This window comes from Mytilus galloprovincialis, chromosome 4 (genome assembly GCF_965363235.1).
Source record: "Mytilus galloprovincialis chromosome 4, xbMytGall1.hap1.1, whole genome shotgun sequence".
NCBI classification, from domain to species: domain Eukaryota; kingdom Metazoa; phylum Mollusca; class Bivalvia; order Mytilida; family Mytilidae; genus Mytilus; species Mytilus galloprovincialis.
In genome coordinates, this window is record NC_134841.1 from 41092842 (window position 1) to 41116587 (window position 23746).

At 32.6% G+C, this 23746-nt stretch overlaps 2 protein-coding genes across 3 annotated transcripts in view; one reads left to right on the top strand and one right to left on the bottom strand.

Annotated features, from left to right (window-relative positions):
- The window catches only part of LOC143072160 (focadhesin-like), a 292655-nt gene that overhangs the window by 64532 nt on the left and 204377 nt on the right, over window positions 1-23746 (top strand). The gene's annotated exons all lie outside the window — the stretch shown is intronic.
- LOC143072161 (FMRFamide receptor-like) overlaps window positions 1-23746 on the bottom strand; it is a 52478-nt gene that overhangs the window by 21739 nt on the left and 6993 nt on the right. The window contains exon 2 of one of the 2 annotated variants that reach the window (XM_076246978.1): window positions 13896-13988. The exons of the other annotated variant lie outside the window; for it this stretch is intronic. The gene's annotated coding sequence lies outside the window, so the exon portion shown is untranslated. The remainder of the gene's footprint in view (window positions 1-13895; window positions 13989-23746) is intronic. 2 annotated transcript variants of the gene reach the window in all.

Sequence of the window (23746 nt, forward strand, 5' to 3'; positions counted from 1 at the left end):
GTTGGACCGATTGGCCAGTGGGGCGAGTTGACATTGTTTGATATCTACTCATCGTGTTCGGGGGTCAAAAAGGGTATAAAACATATAGTAATGTATAAAGTATATTATAATGGTTGTGTGGCGTTCAAAACTAGATTTTATGAATTGTAAATGGTTTTTCGTCTAATCTAAAACAGCTGGGATGTAAAATAGTTATCCCACTCGGACTTGCTGTGTCAGTGTTAGATCACTCTCTGGCCTCCGGCCATCCGGGTGATCTTACACTGACACACCGCGTCATCGTGGGATAACTATTAAATAACATGAAAAATACCTTCATATTTTTATAAAGTTCACGTGAAAATAATATGAAAATTTTTACGTGTGATTCATTTGAATTACTGAGTTTTTAATTCCATCCTTTAAGACATTTCTTCATCCATGCAGAAATAAAGTACTTTAAAAAAATGATTCAGTTAACAATTTTAAAATTGCTTGGTTTTTGATGGTCGTTTAACGTTCAGTGGCAAATAGTTCATGCATGTTCGGGACGGTACATTGCAATTTTGAAAACAGTTGTTTATAAAAGACACATTTGATGCACAAGTCAAAAAAGGTTTTACATTCTGTTAGTTGTGAAACTTATGAGGGAAAATAATGATCCTGATAAAATACACATTCTAAAAAGTAAAATAACAAACTCAAAGAAAAATTCAAAACTTATATTCTTGACTTGCTACGCACATTAGTATAGTGTACTCTGCGTAGTGTAAATGTGTGAGTTGATTGTTCAGCAAGTCGGACAAACATTGCAAACTGTATGCAAAATTTCATAAAGTTGAACAGTCTGTCATTTGTGGAAAATTATTTACAGATCATGTATGCATTCTTTATAAGTAAATAAAAAACAGTGCGAAATATAAAAGTTCAAGCTTGAAATTCCACATGTTGGAGATGTAAGTAAGCCGGAGTCTGTACTCTACGTGACTTTCAATCTAATTAAAAATCGATCTCTCATCGCTCCTGTTTCTGATATGTCGCGTGGGAGATCTAACGAAACCGGCTTTGAGGTCACATGTGAGTGAACTAAAAGTTATGAATTTATAATGATATGCAAATGACTTGACGACCTGTTAATAAGCCAATCAAAAAAGTTTATGAATTATTTTGACTGACGATTTCGTCGTAAATAAAATGAGTTACATCCCTTTACCTTACGTTAAACTTTCAAGATCGTGGAAGACTCAATTTCATTGGTCGAAAAAGACACACCTACGAGATCACTCACATGTGACCTCAAAGCGGGTTTCGTTAGATCTCCGACGCGACATATCAGAAAACGGGAGCGATGAGAGATCAGTTTTTAATTAGATTGCGTGACTTTTATAAATATTTTATCAAAATGCCTAATACAGAAACCCGTAATGAACAAAAAATAAAGAAAATGTAGACGATATGCGCACCTTAAATTTGAGTACACCAGGTACATAATTTAAACCGAAAGCAAAAAGACTACGAAGTGCGGGATTGGCGATCGAACGGACATGGGTGTAACTATATGATGATACGTGCTCTATTAGGATTTTGGTGACAAAACATATTTTTGAAAATGCAGTTCATATAATGGAAAGGTAATTTGGAGTTTAAATGGAAGTAGAATGAAATTCAAAACAGTGTGGCTGTGGCCATTGATTGACACATTAAATTCATCCATTGACTGGGACAATTTACGTGAACGTTTGTCTGTAACGACCACTGTTCACGACGTACCTACGATAGACATTTGAACTGTGGGGTCACCAAAGGTTTCTTAACGCCTTTAATTATAAAATAATTCGAAAAATTCATCAGGAATAACCTTTATGTTTTGATTTATATAATTGATATAAATCAAAACATCGTGTTATTTCTGATTAATTTTTCGAATTACTTTATTAAGGTGTTGAGAACCTTTGGTGACCCCATAGTTTAAGTGTCTTTAAAAAGTACATAGTGAGCAGTGGTCGTTACATACAAACGTTCACCTAAATTGTCCCAGTCAATGGATGAATTTAATGTGTCAATCAATGGCCACAGCCACACTGTTTTGAATTTCATTCTAGCAATGTAAGCAAGCTAACATTTCCGTCATTTTGTCTTTGGTGGAAAGTTGATTTTACCGCACCTCCTTATCTCATTATGGTTTGAATTTTCTCCAGAAGAACAAAAGTTTTAAGACTTAAACAAATATGTACCAAGAGACTAAACTCTTACTGTGATAATTATACTACACATACTTATCAAAACTTTTCAATTTAAGGACCCAACGTTAACTATAACTACAAATTAGAAATAAAAAAATACTCGTCCAATTAGCATTAGTCACAATTTTCTTGATGTCTTTGGTTTTGATGTCGTTGAATGTCGAGATGTTGCTTTCTTCTTAATAATCACGAATATAAAATATAAATGATTTCAAGATCTAGCTATTTCAGTCTATTTCTGCCGTTTGAATAATAATTAGTCAGTCGTTTGCCTGTAAATTTCGAGATTTTTTTTTGTAACGGAACCAGTCTGACTAGAGCCAGTCCCGACTATCAACTTGCGTTTATAGACGCAAGTGGATACTTGGGGCTGGCTTTAATCAGACTGTAACGGGACCTGATTTTTTTTATTTTTATTTTTGCCGAATCAAGTTCCCATGTATTTTTCAGCCTACGTTAACTTTTTCAGGCTTCATTCCGACGTTGCTGTCTGTTCCGTGTAGACTTGGTCTATAAGATTACAAATCTATAACTTTATTTTTACGAAATGTTTCCGAAGCTATATCGGATCTACTCTGTACAAACCAATGAATTTCAGGGACTGTTTACACTTGGATCACAGAGAAAGTTATTCGGCAAAACAACCAAATTAAACCATTTTATTACATTCCATACTAACAAACTATTTTCTGTATGAGTTTCAAAGTCTGCTTGTATTGTGCGTTTTTGCCTAATTCTATCCATATTCTCATCCAGATAAATTTCCTTTTTCCATTTTGCCCAAGCGGTGTTTTAAATGACCATTTTAACACGAATTAATAGATGTACATTCCCCCGTGTTTTTATGTCTTTAGAACTGAGGGGGTCAAGACCCATGTCAGACATGGTCATGATTGTGTTTTATAATTAAGAATTGAATCCTTTTTTTTGCTCACCTGAACTGAAAGGTCAAGTGAGCTTTTCTCATCACTTGTCGTCTGTCGTCCGTCGTCCGTCGTCCGTAAACTTTTACAAAAATCTTCTCCTCTGAAACTACTGGGCCAAATTTAACCAAACTTGGCCACAATCATCCTTGGGGTATCTAGTATAAAAAATGTGTCCGATGACCTGGCCATGAAACCAAGCCATGATGGCCGCCATGGCTAAAAAAGAACACAGGGGTAAAATGCATATTTTGGCTTGTATCTTTAAAACCAAAGCATTTAGAGCAAATCTGACATTGTTGATCAGGTCAAGATCTATCTACCCTGAAATTTTCAGACAAATCGGACAACCTGTTGTTGGGTTGCTGCCCTTGAATTGGTAATTTTAAGGAAATTTTGCAGTTTTTGGTTATTATCTTGAATACTATTATAGATAGAGATAAACTGTAACAGCAATAATGTTCAGCAAAGTAAGACCTACAAATAAGTCAACATGACCAAAATTGTCAGAGAACCCCTTAAGGAGTTATTGTCCTTTATAGTCAATTTTAACAACTTTTTTTGTCATTTTTTGTAACTTGTACAAAAATCTTCTCCTCTGAAACTACTGGGCTAAATTTTAACTAACTTGGCCACAATCATCCTTGGGGTATCTAGTTTAAAAAATGTGTCGGATGACCTGGCCATCAAACCAAGATGGCCGCCATGGCTAATAATAGAACACAGGGGTAAAATTTAGATTTAGCTTATATCTTTAAAACCAAAGCATTTAGAGCAAATCTGACATGGGTAAAATTGTTGATCAGGTCAAGATCTATCTGCCCTGAAATTTTCAGAAGAATCGGACAGCCTGTTGTTGGGTTACTGCCCCTGAATTGGTAATTTTAAGGAAATTTTGCAGTTTTTGGTTATTATCTTGAATACTATTATAGATAGAGATAAACTGTAAACAGCAATACTGTTCAGCAAAGTAAGATCTACAAATAAGTCAACATGACCAAAATTGTCAGAGAACCCCTTAAGGAGTTATTGTCCTCTATCGTCATTTTTTGTAACTTGTATAAAAATCTTCTTTTCTAAAACTATGGGCCAAATCTAACCAAACTTGGCCACAATCATTACTAGGGTATCTATTTAAAAAAAGTGTCTAATGACCCCGCCTACCAACCAAGATGGCCGACATCGGTAAATACAGTAACAGGTGAGTGACACAGGCTCTTGTTTGTAACTTCATTGGGGTGTAAAAGCGTTGACCGAAGTATATTTTGTATGAGGCGCGGAAGCGCTTCATACTAAAAATGAGCGCACGGTTAACGCTTTTACAACCCTATGAAGTTGCAAAAAGAAGCATTCAATACTTAGAATAACATTTGTTTTAGCAATTATCATGAAAACACGAATTTTATTATTGTTTTATTTAATTCACCTGTGCACTTTATTGTGGGACCACGTGTTATCATGAATAAAAAGTTTTATTGAGCAATACAATTGCTTACGGAATAACACGTGATGTGCAGTTAGCCAATCAGAATAAAGTATCATAATGAAACATACATCTAATGTAATTATATCAATTTATAATTTGAACTCTTAAAATACGTTCTATTATATTATATTGTATTGTATTCATTGTATTGCATTGTGTTTAAAATGTATAAATGTTTGTTTGTATTGATTGACCCTTATTGGTGTAATTTTGCAATAAAGATTTAAAAAAAAAAATACTTTCTACAAATCAGATTTCTGTTTTCGAAACAAAATTTCATTGGGATACGGCGTGCATCATAAATAAGTACTTATTGCAAAAATAAACCAAGAATAAAAATAAAGTGATAAAACTCAGTCTATTATGCATAAGAACATATATAGATAAATAGTACAGATGCTTAAATATTAAAGAAACTTAATAGGTTTTTGCGCTAGACGCGCGTTTCTCCTACAAGAGACTCGTCGGTGGTGCGGGAGAGAAAAAAAATATAAATGCCAAATAAAGTACAAAGTATTTATATAGTCTAGTTTTTAACGCAAACTAGAAGACGGGAGTTGAACATTATCGGCTTACTTTTAATGTGCGTATTGTTATGCGTTTACTTTACTACATTGGTTAGAGGTATAGGGGGAGGGTTGAGATCTCACAAACATGTTTAACCCCGCCGCATTTTTGCGCCTGTCCCAAGTCAGGAGCCTCTGGCCTTTGTTAGTCTTGTATTATTTTAATTTTAGTTTCTTGTGTACAATTTGGAAATTAGTATGGCGTTCATTATCACTGGACTAGTATATATTTGTTTAGGGGCTAGCTGAAGGACGCCTCCGGGTGCGGGAATTTCTCGCTACATTGAAGACCTGTTGGTGACCCTCTGCTGTTGTTTTTTATTTGGTCGGGTTGTTGTCTCTTTGACACATTCCCCATTTCCATTCTCAATTTTATTAGAAAAACATCCTCTGGCAAATTAAATCTCCCTTATGTCTACATCACATCGCGTTTCATTGCAAATGGATTGTTAATACCTCAAGAGATCACCCGAATGTTCATGTCATTTGCGGAAGAGATTATAAATCAACAAATCATTAAAAAAACATCTTATAAGACATATTGCTCCTTTCAACTGTGTATGTAGAAGGTTAAGATGCCGAGAAAAGCATTAACATGTTACAAATTAGAAAACTGTAATTCTTTATAATTTTAGCACTTTAGATTGCTTCTTAAAACGAGTGGACTTAAAAATATAAGAATAGAAGTCAAGATCAATAATATACCAATTATGAATAATAATCCCACTTTTCCAGTGATTTTCCAAATGCTATAATTTCTGATCAAAAGCAAACGCTGATATCTGTCGATATGAGAGGATATCAATCAAATAGAACTGTCTCAATATGATACAGTTATATAATTACACTTTTAAGCAACTATAAAGAAAATGATTTTTATTATATATTTATATTATTAAAACGTGATTATAATAATATATAATTTTATAGAAGTGTTCTTGCCTCTATTGTGGCGGGTCGTGTATTCTATCCCCTGCCTGGTCAAACTAGAATCCTAGCCGTTTTAAATTGATAGTTGGTGCTTCTCTGTAAACGACACGTGACATTTAAAAGTATTAGAGTGAAGAATGAATGGCAAAATTGTCCGGGGAGTGTGACACGTCTCAAGTCTTGAACCACGTTAGATTTGAGCTTAGCACATAAATCTTGTACAAAGCAAAATTCATATTCATACCGCATTAACAGTCTGGTTTGCATATTTCAGTGGTATGATAATTTTGGTTAAATGATATACGCGGTGATGATCATGAATTGGTGATTTCAAGACATCAGAAAAGTCGCTTCTGTAATGTCAATATAATTGTTCAAAATTGCCACACATGTTTGATTATTTCATAGTTAGGGCGGTTTTAGAAATACAATACAATTTGGTCAATTCTATATTGTTTATTAATGCCCGATACTCGGATAGTGAATTGTAGTAATTTAAGTAACCATTGAATCCCTGCCCTTATCGCTTAAATAACTGCAGTAGTTGACTTGAATCAATTTATTTGTTGGCAATGAAACCGTTCATGTTTATTTAAAAAAATACAAAATATGTTAGATTTTTTGCAACGGAAAATGAATTCTCTGTTGTGGTCTGTATTAAAATATGACCGTGATCATCGAGTTGACCTATTTACTCCTTATCGACATTTCTTAGCCTCGTTATCATTATACAATTCTTGTGTTCGTGTCCATTTAGAACTTTAGTTTCGTTCAAGTAATATCATTGGCATCTTCTTACCTTTTTGCACGAATGTTCATTATAAGAAACGGTTCCGGAATAAATCAAACATGAAATTATCAATTTACTTAACATCGATACAAGACTCATCGCCAATATTATTTTATTTAACAAAAACAATTTGTCCGTGTGTATTTTAATTTCGCTCAATTGTAGGACAGTTTTCCAGTGTTTGATCTCCGGTAATACAGTAATATATTGCACTCTACATATACATACATTGTTTATGACAACTTATAGAATTATTTCATGTCGGTTAACCAGCAATATTATATTATTTTTATTATGTCTATTATAAGGAAACAATAAGTGATATATTATTTTGCCTGATGGTGCCGTTAGTAATAGCTTCAGTTGTTAATCCCTGTAATTAGCGAAAAGATGTTTTGATTCGAATACAATTGTTATTGTGTTTTATACTAATAACTGCTATTCCTGTTTCCAATAATCTATTAAAAGTATTCCTGTTAATACGATTCTTTTCATCAAATTGTTGTTATATGTATATTGTGTTATATAGTTAGTAATTGTATTGCATGGGCGTTTCCAATTGTTGTGATTAGTTTTAAGGAATCTGCGTAAAAAATATTTGTGTTGTATTCCATATTTAGGTTTTAACAGTACTCTACCTATATAAGTACATGATATCCTTTACGTATTCAAATGTATCAAACAGTATGATGTAAGGATCGAGTGTGCTAGAACTCGATGAGTATTTTCGGATAAAAATCATATACCGACTAGCAATTACCACTTCAAATATTTCTTGATCTGAGGAACATAAGTGTCAGTTAAAAATGAACGACATTACCAAAACTGATCGGAAGCCTTCTAAATAACACATTTATGTATTGAAAGATGTTTTCTGATAAAAAAAAACCCTCAAAATATCTTAGGTTAAACTCAATAGCACTCGAAGGCAAATCAGTCGAAAGATCAATGTTCATTGGTTTTCGTTATTCTTTCTTTTGTTAAATGGTGGACACATTAATAACCATCATCCAAGAGGTCATGAACTATAGATAATCCGGGTTGTCACATGATAGTTAAATTTGCTATGATTTGATTAGTTAGTTCCTTCCGGTCACTCATTGCTAAGAATATAAGATTTCATTCATTTATTTCAGTAAGCTTGAACTCGTAAGGAATCATGATTTCCATTAATAGAAAGAGGAAATCATACTAACACAGGACTATTCATTTTACTGGAATGACATGAATCGTTTCCGTATTTGATGCCGAGACACGAATGTTGACAAATGTCTCGTGAGTAATTGTGGATCCCAAAAAAATATTTGAATATTTGAAAATTGTAGGAAAGGTCATTTATTTAATCAAGTCATTGTATTCGCTAGATTGAGCAAATTTTTGAATGAGATGTAAACTTAAGAGGAAATCATATTTAGCAAAACTTTTCATGATAGAAAACGCACTTTTCCAGATAAACTAAAAACATATTGTTCATAAATACTACCAGTAGCTACTAAGGGAAAACGCCAAACACATTTTATTTGTAGTTTGACTAAACTGATATTAATCCGATGCCATTGTCCAGTACAAAGCATCGTGGAACCGAATCTTCTAACTGACAAGTATTTGCTCAATAATGTCGTTTTCTCTAAATGAAAATTAGTTTATTTCACAATATTGATATGGATAAAAGACGTAGAAACCCATTGACATAAATAACCCAATCATATAGTAATGATTATATCGGTACACAAGTATTCAAATTTTATTTTAACAAATTCTGAAGTACACGAGTACTGGCGCTTTGCAATACACAATTACAAGATGCCAACATTAATGAATTGATGAGATTAAGATTTTATATATAATTGTTTGTGTATAAAATCCACAATTGCTGCTTCATTATTCCAATAGAAATGTCATTATTTCAATAATACGTTGTGTTGTTGACAATGACATCCATATAAACTAGCAAATTAAAAGCTGAGTTGGATGGTTAGAGATTCTGTCATAGAAGTGTGATAGATTGAAAGTAGATAATTGAACAAATGTACATGTCAGATTTAGTTCATGACATGGAATCATTGTCATTTAATTCTTACAAGACAAATGATAGTTCAAATAACTGGGACGAGCACTGCTAAATAGACAATCATTGAATTTTATTGAGCTCACTGTAATCTTAGTTACATACAAATATTCTGGAAGAATTTAAAATTTTCGTGCAATGAAATTTTGTGCACATTATTCTGGGCATTACGCAAGATCGTATACTGTTGCTGAGCGAAGTATAATTAGAGTAAACAGCCACTGACTGACATTTAGTATAGTAGGGCCCAGTTTCATATGGACATATTTTAAAATTACTTTAAGCCAGCATGGTATAAATGTGAGCTTTATTTGGGTTATCACGAGGAAAAATGTGCTTGCATTGTTAGCAAGAAAATGTATATTCTTTTTTTTTGCGAGTTTCATGCAGCTTCAAAAGTAACCATGAAGATGGCGTTCCCAGTTAAATCGTATTACATCTGATTCAAACTTAAACAAGAATGTGTCCCAAGTACACGGATGCTCCACTCGCACTATCATTTTCTATGTTCAGTGGACCGTGAAATTGGGGTAAAAACTAGTACTCTAATTTAGAATTAAAATTAGAAAGATCATATCATAGGGAACATATGTATCAAGTTTCAAGTTGATTGGACTTCAACTTCACCAAAAAATACCTTGATACAAAACTTTAACCTGAAGCGGGACGAGCGAACGGACGAACGAACGGACGCACAGACCAGAAAACATAATGCCCATCTACTATCGTAGGTGGGGCATACAAATAACTGTCATAACTAACCTTAGATATCAATCTTTTGTTCGGTGTAATTCGTATGCACTCGAATCGCTGCCATCATAATAATAGGAATTATTACATATATAGGCAGTATTATATTCACGACCTTTAAGTTTTCCACTCCTAAATCGTGGCTGTAAAATGTATTTCAACATGGAAATAGATTAAAATGAATTATATAGTAGCAACTTTTAGAAGTCAAAATTACTATATTGAAATAAAATTACTATACTGAAATTAAATTGTTACACCGAGGGACTTTATATTCATATTATCGACTGTTGACCCTAGCTGGTTTATACATACAGTTACGACAGGTTACCGACTCCTTGGTAGAACATCCTAGTACTCGGTCAATTAAGAGCTACCAAAAGAAGTAAAAATCAAATATATAATCGGTGAAATTTGGGAGGAAAGAGTATTGTTTTCCAATGTTTTGTCATGTAAAGTAAACACAAAACAATTTATTTTCCCCCAACGTTTTGTCGACTGGAAGCTTGGTTTAACTTTTTTCTTATGTATCTCTTATTTGTTCGATTACCAGGATGTCCTACCACAGAGTTGGTCACCTGTCGAAAAATATAAATTCTGGATTCAACAGTCGGTAATAGAAAGATAGACTTTTCCTAGAGCATAAAGGTTTCATATAATACTTTGAGCGAGCATGATGTAAATGCGAGCTTTATTTACGTTACAATGAGGAAAATGTGCTCATTTTTTTCATTTTCGAGTTTCATGCAGTATAAGGCGGGAATTAACTCAATATTAGGATGTCGAACTACAGGGTTATTCATGAGAAGGAACGAAATTTTTAATCAATGCAAGGAGGTTTCGAATCGAACATACTTTATCCGAAAACACGAGGAGAGAGTTCCGCGCTATATCGTATAACATCTGATACAAACTAAAAAAATACTGTAATAACTGACCTTAGAACTCATGCTTTGATTGGTTGAATAAGTGTAAACTTGAATTGCTACCATCTTTTAAATAATAGGAATTATTACGTAAATGAGCGGTGTTATTGCCACGACCTTAAAGTCTTCCACTCCTAATACATGGCTGTAAAATGTATTCCAACATGAAAATAGATTAAAATAAATTATAAACTAGCAACTTTTACAAGTCCAAATTGCTATATTGAAATAAAATTGTTACACCGAGGGACAGGTTGAATAAGGACAAACACACTCAGCACTAAATCTCCAGTTTCAAAGGATAGGATTCCAAAGATCGTAAGGAGAAAATGAAATGACATATCAACACGGAGCATGGTCAAGAAAGACGTTTAGGTAATGGTAAAATTTGACCTTGAGTATATATTTAGCTACCTTCGTATTTTGGTATTGACCTGTACTTATGCTGGAAAAGATTGGGAATTCGCCAAGGTGCAAAAACCTAACGACAAACAAAGTATAAAGCTGTCATTCTGAACCTAGATTGTAGCACACTTACAACTTCTAATCCATGTTTAAAAGTGTTCTAAATAGCATGTCACCTAGTGCATTTTGACGCCCACCTTTAATTTTGAAAACAGATTTGAACGAGGTGGTAAAATCTAAGGAAGCTGGCTTGTCATGTTTAAGATTTTTTGTCAGATTTTCGGAATCCTCTGGTTTTCCCCATTTGAATGCCTTGAAAAAATTTGCCCGGTGACCCCCGTTTTTCTTTTTGTCAATCTTTTACATGTATAATGATAAGCCATCTGTAAAAGTCTTATAAAATTTTAATTACTTTTCAACAGTTTTTGAGAACCTCAACTTGTCAATGATAAAGCTTTGAAAAGTCAAGAGAGAATATTTTCCCGCCAAAATTCCAATGGCTAATATCTCGAAAACAAGCACGGTGACCTATATATATATTTTTTTGCTCTTTGGATTCCTTTATTAATCCCCTATCTATATAAACAAGTGTTTTGAAAAGTTGATTACTTTGAAACTGAGAAGCGAACTCCCTTAAGAACTTTAGAAGAATCAGCATACACTTACAATTATAGCTTGAGAACATTCATTAATTACAGAAAACTGAATGTTTATCGGTCTATTCAATAAATAGTTTGAGATTATGTTACCAGAAGTATTTAATTCTAGAATTCTAGTGATGGAAGTGTTTAACGACATTGACTGGCTATACAGCCCTTGCATGGTTTTGTTAATTCTAGAGGTCGGTGATTTCTACTACCAGAAAAAAAAAAGGTGCAATACGAACAACTCATGTTAACAAGTTTGCGCATTGGCTGTTCCGTCTAGTATTCCAGCGGCCTCGGTGATTGTTGTAGTTCTCGCGAGATAAAATCAATTTGTTGACATTTAAATTGATGACATCGGTTATAAAAATCATTCTCAAAGCTCAATTACACAGCGACATCCTAGAAACCTGCCGCTTTATCCTCGTTAATTAGAAACTTCAGAGAGCCAAGTTTTCTTTCATTCTTGCTTATCCATATATTATGCAAGCAATAGATTCTTAATTACGTCCTAAATAGGGATGGGCATTGCATTTCTTTACAAATTAACTTGCATTATATTTATAAAAAAATATAGTTTTATTTTGAGATAAGCTTGTGATCATGAACTTATTATAGAATGAAGAAAAGAAACTAATACTATCGTCCTTTAATACTATATTTATTTCTGATTATTTGATTATTTATAAGCAAGCTTTAAAATCCGTCGATACGTGTAATATTTTTATTTTATAGTGATTCGAGTCTTTGAATTCTGTCGTTGTTTCATTGAGAGAAAGCTTGAGCAATAATAACTGAAAAAAATGAAGACATTTTATGAGCTTATTTTTGCTATATTTCTTATGCTTGAATATATTCTCCATTTTACTCTGACTGAATGAGATTATATATCTCTATATATTATTTCCCCACTGTTACGCGTTATACAACTATTCAATCTTTTTATTTGTATTAGGTGAAGGCCATTTGTAAGAAACAATCAGCTATAAACTATCACTGTTATCGAACTAACTTTGACATTGTTTGCGTCTCCACTATGATTTTTAGTGCCGTACCGACGCTAGGTTTTAACTCTGTCCGTCTATCTGTCTGTCCAGCTGTCAGTCCAGCAAAACAGTTGTCCTATACAGTTCTTTGTGTTTGTTCTTTTTGTTTACTTAATGTTTCACAAAGTAATGGTGTGTTTGAAAAGACAATAAAGGTAACACTTAAAACTTGTTATCTATTAACCATCAAACGTTTGGTTGTGGTCAGTTCAACATATTGAATTGGCTGCTGCAATCTAAATGACTAAGCGCAGCTTATGCAACTATACGTTCAGTAAAGTTATGTAAACATTGTTTTCCACAGCTAACATGTAACAGAAGAAGCTTCTTATTCGATGAAATAGAATTGAGCAAATTCAAAATACAAAGTTATTGTGTAATCCATCTTATTAAGTTTAGGGAATGTAAAAAAATAGCATTCAGTAGTGTTACACTTGTCATGGCTTGTGTTCCGTGCTATGGTACTAAGAATTGTAACACAGTACATTTTATTGCAATGATATGCCACTTTAAAAGCATCTACTGGTTAGCCACACCATTTTTGAAGAACCACAAGTGTATCTACATCACTTTGATGGTAGTTTATTTAAGCTAATATGTTTTACATATAATGGATCATGTAAACCTAAGCCATGATCCTTCTTCGCGCAATTACTTATGAACTAAACCTCGAGGGAAACCTCAAAGTACAGACAAAACAAAAAGAAGAAAAAAAACCTGGACGGATTGTATCAAATAGGCAAGAAAAAGGACAGTTCGTCCGTGTTCTTAGAATGCCGGATTCACGAGACAGAAATGATTCAACCCAGAAAATAAATGAAAATAAAATGAGTAGTGAACTATTGAGCCAGTCGCAGGTTACGATTTGATATAAAGTCTTTCATAAATCAAAGTAAAAAGAAGTTTCTATAAATCTACTGTTTTCATTCAGTTCACGCTTATTAATAATTCTTGGTTCTCGCTACAGTTACACATTATCCAAGAAAGCACTTGTTTTCTTTATCATTTTTATATTGTTAGGATTTCAATTTTGTTTGTTCTGTCATGTGATGTAAAACCAATAATTCGGATGACCTCTATTAGTTTAAAAAGAGGCAGATTCAACTGCTTGGAATGATATTTTATTATGTTTTTCTTACCGTATAAGGATTTACCGGATCGATTAGTTGTATCTATTAACTGAAGTAATCACTGTACTAAATAAACTGGGAGTCTTCAATAAGTCATAAATCCTGAAATTAATTTAGCATGTGTTAATCCTTGATATTAATTAAATGCTCAAAAAGACGCGAAAATAAAAACTAGTTTTCCAATCATGTAAAATTGGAGACGAAATTAGGCTTACAGAAGTTAATTGATCTTGGCATCAAGTTATTATGATCGTCTCAACGTTCAAGGATAAAGTAGAACAAATTGTTATCAATAAAAACAGGAGTCAAAAAAAACGAATTTGATGCACAATCCCTCTTTGAGATTTTTGTTATGTATGATGAGTGTCGTATATCAATTTTGTATGTGACGTGGGATTTAAAAAAAATAAATATGGAACATAGTAAAGACAGAAATTTCAAACTTCTAAAAACAGCCACGATTGCAAAAATACATATTGGTATGAAGAGATCTGAACATCTAGTTAAAAAAATAAAGTAAGGTGACTCATAACCTAGTGCACTATAAAAAAAAGTCGAAAAAAGGGAACAAAGTACACGTGTGATGTCCTTCAATTAAAGTCAAAACGAGGCTTTAAGTTACATCAGTGGACAAAATTTCACACATTAATCATGTTCATGACGTTTTCTAACAATGATACCTGGTTTCCTTAAACATACATAATTGATGAGTTGGAAATGTAATTAACAAGGTTCGTGTAAAACTGCACGATCCCATGACTTCTTATTTCAACTAGTCTACTAATCATTTCAGTATAATCTATTCAAAAGAAATCTGAAACTTTAGAGATTAATTAATACATTGTCAATTTTGATGTTGCCTATCACTGTTCTCGCTGAAATTGTTTCTTTGACTGTACTGAATAAACAGAGGTAAAAGAAAAGGAGTCATGTTTCCTTACTCACCATACACGTCATTATTGAAAAGTGCAATAAACAAAAAATCTTTTTTCTTTTTTAGCCATAGCGTTGTCAGTTTATTTTCGACTTAGGAGTTTGCCGGATTGTCTCTTCAGTATCTTTCGCCTCTCTCATACAGATAACTCCGGTAAAACCGGGACATCACACATCAAATTAACAGATAACTCCGGTAAAACCAGGACACAACACATCAAATTAACAGATAACTCCGGTAAAACCGGGACACAACACATCAAATTAACAGATAACTCCGGTAAAACCGGGACACAACACATCAAATTAGCTTTCTTTTTGTTATTCAATAATGATATTTTTAAGGACATTAATTATGGGTTAATTTTTGCAATAAAGAACATGTTGTTTTTATCTTGTGTGTTTTTGCAAAATTGTATTTCCCCTCTGTGGAAATGGTACGTATTCATTTCTTACAAATTCTGATATTTTCTTATTGCTGTTCAATAGGGATTTGTTTGCACGGTGTTTTATGTTGTTTTTTATTTGCGAAAATAGACATCTTGTTAAAATCGTGTGCGTGATATTGCATGTTACGTTTTTACCGTAAAAACGATACTTATTCATTTCTAACGAATTGTGAGGTAATTTTTATGTCTTCGATCATGTTGCAAATCTATCCTTTATTGATCTCCCTAGTGTTGGATCCTTTTCAAAACTGTAAATTCAGTTCTGTTTTTTGTAAAACAAGGAGATATGATATGATAAAATCAAGGAGACACGTATTCACCAATGTTCAAATGAAATGGTGTTAGCAATTATAAGCAACCATACAGCCTTCAATGACAAAATATTGGAATTTAAATTCAGAATTTTATATATAAGTCTTGGTTGTACACAACGTATAAGCAATTGTCAAATATAACGATATTTTTTTTTGTTGTCTGTCAAATTTGAATCACACAACTGTTCGATACTTGACATATGCATTTAGACATGTGTTTATTGTTGTTGGTCATGCCTCAAAGATAACGATTATATATATATTATGGCTGATCATTTTTGCCAACGCCTTGTTTAATTATAAAAGTACGCAGCATTTAAGCGGTTAAAATAAAATTAATACTGATTGGCTCGGATTCCATCCCGGGTAAGACAAGAAGCGATTAGCAAAATAAAAATAATGACTTAGATTATCGATATAGTGCAAAAAAGGCTCAACGTTTATATCAAATAAGCATGCTCTTTTTATGAATATGCATGTGATATTTGCCCCTGGACGTTTTTAAATATATCTACAATCATTTGTCGTGTCATTTTGTCTTATTAGCTGCCTTTAAAACCTAAACCACGTATACACGAACCTGCGATGTATATGAAAATATAACTGTACAGCTACTTTTATTTTTTTTTAAAGTTTTTATTATTGAAGATATTTCATAATTCAGGAAATTTGCTAATGGAATATATATACAGTTATATTTCCCAAGAATGATAGATCATATCATTCAACGTACAATAGTTACTAAGTAAGAAATTGGCTTTCTTGAAGTGTTTTTATACTTTAAGACGCGTAAACTATTTAAGTAACATTAAAATGTACAGAACGCTTTGTCTGATTTCTTATGAACAACATTTTTACATTAAGATTTTAGATAACCACTTTATAGGCTTCGAATTCTTACATTACACTTGCCCTATTTAGTGACCTATCATCATTAATAGTTTTGCTTGACAGTCCTCAATTTCAACCCACACCAACCATTATTCCAATTGGGCTGAAACATGTTAGACAAATGTCAATCGACTGTCGTTTATCATACTTTCCCTAATGAATGAATGAATGAATTAACAAGGAAAGGAAGGACCGACGTACGATTGGCCGTATGGTGACCTATAGTTGTTAATGTATGTGTCATTTTGGTCTTTTGTGGATAGTTGTCTCATTGGCAATCATACCACATCTTCTTTTTTATATTAGCTTTTATTTGCCTCAGCGTTTTAATGTATTGAGTCTTTTTTTCTTCCTCTGGAAGTTGGCTAAAGTTGCAAGTTTTGAATAGTCTCTGTTAAAATTAAACATAACTTATATGGCTGTTAAATTTAACAACTTAAATGGCTCGGTGTAATTTAGGCCTGGATATATATATATAAACCTTTTGTATTCTTGGTCAATATAGATTTGCCTATGTGTGTTGCTGTTTTGTCTTTTTCTGTTTCTGCGTTTCTGTGTCATTGACCCACAATTCCTTTTGTTCATGTTAAAGGAATATAGCGATTTTTTTATTCGCTGTAGGACCTTTTATAAACGACTCTACAGTATAGGTTTGGCTTCTTGTTGAAGGCCGCACGGTGATCTATGATTGCTTTAACCCACGTCATCATGACCCTGTTGAATAGCTGTTTCATTTGCAACATCGTCTTATTCTATATTAATGAAAAATATAAACAAAACGTACCTGTCGATGTTCATTATTTATATTTCTTGGTTAATAGACATGATAAAGTGATATAACAGATGTATTTGAATTCTCTGTGGTTCGATTGATCTATATAGTGTTTGCATATTATCTTGTATCACTATGCATGAGCGTTTATCTGGAACGGCTGAAAACTCTACCTTCGAAATTATACGATAACAACATTTGTTTGATTAGAAGATATTTTCAGCTAATACGCAAAGATTTTTACTTTTTGTTTTAAAAAACACCAGGTTGACTGCATGCCATGTCAAAAGACCTTTACATAGAAGAATTAGCTACTGTTTACTGAATTATATCATATAATGAGAGTAATTGATTTCATGATAAAATTCGTTTCGTGTAAAAAGTTCGTAAGGATCATGTTTAAACTTAGTCATTTTTTTGAAACTCGGTCAGAGTATCAAGTGAAATTAGAATGAAAGCCATTTAAATTCCTTGTATCGATATTTATTAGAACTTGACATTTTAAGACATATAAATGTCTTATAGCCACCGTATGATCTCATATTTTATGTTTTATTGTTAGTGGTTTCACAAGGAAAGACAACAAATTTAATTGAATTCGATTCATTTTCTGTCTAGATCCTTTCCCATTCTCATTTCAGCTGATTTCCTGCTAATATGTGTAAAACTATTACGCGAACCAATAAATCAGTTAAATTTTTATTTTATCTATTGGGAAAATGATATTTTATATTAATAGACATAACCATTTTGTCTGATATTTATTTTAAGCTAATGTAATACAACTTTGTAATTGCTTTTGCCTGGTGGTATTACAATTGTGTATTATTTAAAAAAAAAAAAAAGTTATATATTTTTCTCTGAATATTACGGGTCCAGAAGAAGAACATAAAAAAAAAAAAAAAATAGAAAAGTTACTCACGTGGTTTAAATGCCAAAATTCAGAATAAAAACAAAAGTCTACACAACACTACACAGAAAACCAAAGATTAGAGAGTATACAACGATGAACTCAGGTCCTTTGGAAGAGTTAGCATTGTCTGGAAATTTGAATTACCTTTGAAATGTTGTGTCTTGAACCGTAAGATAGTAAATCAATGTTCATTTAATTTTGTGTTCAAATATTGTATTCAACAAGATAAAGTACAAGAATGGTTTTTCTACTTATACAATGGAAAATGCTCACTGGAGTGATCCGAATGGAAATGGCGGGAAATTTTTATATATGTTTTGAATGGAATGCGAGGAAAAATGAAAAAAAGGGTAAATATGTATGAAATTTTGTTAAAAGTATATATATCTAAAATATAAAATTAAATAATATAAAAAATGTATGAAAGTGGCAGACCGATGACGATTTCGAACCTACAATCCTTCGGGGGGAAATAATCGAAGATTAGAAAATAATCAAGTGGGAATTTGAAAATTAAACATACCTTTTACTTGTGGATTTTATTTTATCCGTAGGATGATGACTGAAAATATATTGAGCACTTGTCTTTCAACTCATCAAAACTAACTACCCTCTTTAGCGTTAATAGTGTATAAACCTATAGAGAATTAAAAATATCGGTAATTTGATATTCTGTTGAAAAGACCTAAGTCTTGTTCACTTACGCCTTGATTTAAAAACATCAACATCTATGACATAGCTTGTCGAGTAAACTCCTCATCTTTCAGGTAATTCAAAACAGTTGTATTACTTGATTAAAATTCCTTGATCGAACGTAGGTTCAATGTATTTTAGTATATTTCATGTTCTAGTATCATGTTTACCACGCAATAAAAGTAAATAAACGCCCCAAAAGCGCTTTATAAAGAATTTTAAGAATGGAGCTACCCGAACCTCTCAAAATCTAGATTAAAATCAGGTATGCAAAAGAAGAAAAAAGAATTGAAACAGGGAATTTGTCAGAGAGACAACAACCCGACCGAAGACCAGAAACAGATCAAAGCAAACAATTTGTCTTCAGAGCAGCGAGAAAATTCTGCATCCGGAGTGTTCCTTGTTCTGTTGCTCTTATCAAGTATAAATCTGATTACTGTAAACCAACTAATTTTCGGGAGCGATTTATTTTCGCGACATTCGCGAGTACAAAAATATCGCGAATATAAATAGTCGCGAATATGTACAATTTGGATCTTTACCTATTTAACTACATCAACATGATCAAGCAAATTTGAAAAACGCGAAATTAAATCGCTGCGAAAAGTGTTAGTAAGGAGTGAACGCGAAATAAAGTATCCACGAAAACAAGTTGGTTCACAGTATATGTTTGATTTGCTGACATTACATAGACAAAAAATGAAAGCGTCATTCAATAATGAGTCCCAAATACGGAAATAAGAATGTTTATGTGGCTTCAAGAAACTAGATATATCAGTAGCGTCTGTGACCTTGATATTCCCTAACTGTAAACTAATTCATCATGGCATCGCAAAAACTTTCAATAAAATAGCTTATTTATTATAACTTGATCATTCAGATTGATTGTTGTTTGCTTAACGCCCGGTAGCAAATATTTCATAGATATAGGGAGATGTGGTTTGTGTGCCAATGAGACAACTCTTCATCCAAGTAACAATTTATAAAAGTAAACCATTATAGGTTAAGGTACAGCCTTCAACACGGAGCCAATGCTCACACAGAACAGCAAGCTACAAAGGACCTAAAATATAACAAGTGTTTACAACCATATAAATGGGAAAACCAACGGTCTAATATATATAAAAACGGCAAACACTTATGAACCACATAAACAGACGACAACCACTGAACATCAGATTCCTGACTAAGGACAGGTGCAAACAATTTCAGCAGGATTTTTCATGCATGGTTAGGACGAATAATTATTTGATGAAGAACACGTAAACGAGAAGTTAAAGTATATGTATACGATCTAGATTTAGAATTAAAAAACGACAGATTTATGATAAGTAATTTATACCAATGCTTTGTGACCATATGCCTATCGCTATCAATAGCATGAATGTTTCTGATTTGTTCTGTCATGAAAGTACACCACTAATTCATGGTCCCATTGGTTTCTACGTTAAATTCCTCCATTTCAAGCTGGCACACCTCTTTTGTTTAAAGTTCAAATAAAGTGACAATCATTGCATGTCATAGCAACACTTTATGGTGTCTTCTACTGAAAAAATTAACATACCTTTAATGGCATATTAGAAAGAACAAGTTCCCGGAACTTCGGATGTCCCAAAACAGGTACTTCAGATCTGACAAACAGACAAAATGTACCCTCTTTTTAAAACTTGATGCAGTATTTTTAATATTTAAAGTTATAGGTCAAAAAGTGTTCTGCAATGCTAACCAGTCCTTCAGCTTTCATTTGCTACCAAATATACCTAAATATTCTACATATTTTGAAAGTTACACTCATGCGTAGGAACTATTTTGTGTTAGATATGTGCTACTTTCTGTGCTTTCTGGCCGGGTTCGAATTAGTGGTGTTACACCTTGTCTTGGGTAACCATAATGGTCACCAAAGAACGATACTTTATTGAACTGTCTCTCAGGTTTTGATGAAACATCTAAATCAATTTCCTCAATGACTTAGAAAGCCTTTTTTTGTTTTTTATTCCATATTCAAGTATCTTACACTATGTTTGAATTATAAATGATTCATTCTTTGTGTCATTAATAAGAAATTAACTAGAATTACTAAAATTCTATGAACAAACATTGAATTTCAATATAAGTGCTATTTTCTCTTTGAACGAGCCGCGCGAATCCTTCACGGACAAAGAAGGCCATTATACTAATTTTCGGCATTGCATTTATCAGATTAAATGTTTATGGTGTCTATGTGTCCATTGTTTCTTCTAAATTATTCATAATTTTCCTCCTTGGCTGAACAGATTTTACCATCTGATGTGATGATTTATGGCGACCTATACCTAGTTTTAGTATTGTACTGAAGCTGAATAATTGATAAGATAACCATATAGGATAGAAAGTTTGATTATATATAAATGGTTTCATCCATAAAATTATTAGATACACCACGAACAATTGAATTATTAAGTTGTAAATGTCTTCTTATAATACATCGTATCTTATGGCGATTGCTTACCGATTTTTGTTTCTTTATTGATGATAGATTTATACTCGCAGACCGACTTAAGAAGAACTGTGGTTGCAAAGAAGATTTTAGAACATTATTATATTAAATATAATCCGAGGGATGGTTTTTTGTCTGGTAGATATCTTTTTAAAAGTAAAAAAGTTTATAGAAGATAATATAATATGTCAAAGAGTTCGTTAAAGTTGAGATAAAATAATAATAAAAAAATAATGGAAATTGAACGTTACATATGATCTATTGTTAAGACTTAGTGTAATTTTTTCTCGATAATATGTTGAACTGTTTAATATGAAGCATCATTAATTAACTTGCCCGAATCTTCACCTTAACAGTCATGGAATAGGATTTTCAGATCCCACCTACGATAGAGGAAGGGCATTATGTTTGTCGGTCTTTGTGTCCGTCTCATCCCATACCAGGTCCCATCCAGGGAAAGGTTCTGGTATAAGATTGGTTAAAATTATATTACATTGAAGTAATTTCTTGTTGAATTATAGTACAAATGTTTATTTTGAAAAAAAAAGTCTTTGATTTGTATAGCATTAACGGTCTGGCTTAGATTTCACTGTTCAGACACACTGAACGTGGAAATGTGACAATGCTAGTGGAGCATACCTTTGGACATATTGTTGTTATGTTTTCATTTAATGACACAGAATTGCCCTCCTTTTCGGAACACCTTACTTGGTTTTAACAGGAGTTTGTACTGAATTATTATTTGTTTTTCGAAGTTTTTCTTTAATGCATATGTCTTTCGTTTGGGGTTGTGAAGTTGCTCCAGCATTTCTTTTTCAATATAATTTGTGGATGATACCAAAGGGATATTCAAACTAATAAATTAAAAAGAAACTGACATTGCCTGGGCATGGTACTCGTTTTGCATATACATAAAAAGGCATCTTCTTATTTTAATAATACTATCTTTGAAAAGGCTTTTTGATGACATTAATTATTGTTTTGTGAAGGGTCGCAGTTCGCCTTTCTGGTTGCGTTAAACAAGTTTGGTTTCAAATTATTTTCGTTGCAAAATTTATCAAAAACTATGTTCAAATTAGTATTGCACTCAATAAAATGGTTTTGTGGAAATAACAAAATGGTTAAAAAGACTGAGAAATATATCTAGTAGTATTTTTTATATTTTCAAACTATATAGTTTTAATATAATTAAACTAATGTTTTTATAAATAAACTTTTAAAAAAGATCCAGTCTGTTGTTTTTTTTTTCAATCGACTGTTATGTTTTCTTTTAAGTTTTTGTTTAGTCTTGGTTTGTCCTTGGACTGACAGACTCTACTTCTTCAGTCATAAATAACGAAGCAGTCGTGATGTTTATGCTCGTCCTATATTGTTGCCTTTATTTATGATATAAAACCTCATCATTTATTTATGATATAAAACCTCATCATTTTAACGATAGCAACCTCATCCCTAAACCATAATAATTGCTATAAAAGATAGTTCATTGAATGTTTGATAACTGATAGACTCATTAAAGTCATAAGAAACGAGTGACTGGTGAAAAATAATGTTCATCCAATTCTTGAACCAATGCATGTATATATCATAAACTTAGTCCTTTGTGCTCGATTTTATCATTTTTTACGCAGATATATCGTATAATCGTCAATTTTTTTTATATCTGTCTGTTATGATTTAACAAATATGGCTACTCATTAAATGCCGTGTTTTGAAGCCGAAGTTTACCGATTGTCACCTTATAGTAAATAATCAACAAAAAGCATGGGCATTTAGCACGTGTTTAACATATACAATCAGGTAGTTGTTTATTTTAATGACAGATTCATGCGTATTGCTATCACCGGATTTTTACGAGGAGGGTCACGCTTAGGTCACTATGCATACGGAAAATATGTCGGCGAATTGCTTCCTGGCATCAAGCAATTAAAAATAAGTAAACTTCTTCTAAATGTGGACAAAGTAAAGAATTTTCCTCAGAAAAAAGTATATGTACATAAGTTGTATAATGAAAACTATCCATTTGTTTAAAAAAACATATGCATATTTTTTTTAATTTGAGATTTCATACTTTAACACTATCTTATGTAGACACTAAATAGTCTCCGCTCAAAGCCATTGAACACGCCGTGTGACGTAACATAAATATCATTGTGAAAGGAAATAGGACTTCCCCTCTCCATTGAAAATGAATTATTTTTGCTATAATCTTGAAGCTCGTCCTTCCGAGAGAAAAAAATATGCTTTGGTTTGTATCGGATTATTAGGGTCCCGCCAAAGGCGGTCCCCTATAGTGATCAGTCTGTCCGTCCGTCCGTCCATCCGTCCGTCCGTAACACTTTGTGTCCGCTCCATATCTAGAGAACCATTATGATTTCATATTTTATACTTTACATGTTTATTAACCACCACCAGAGGG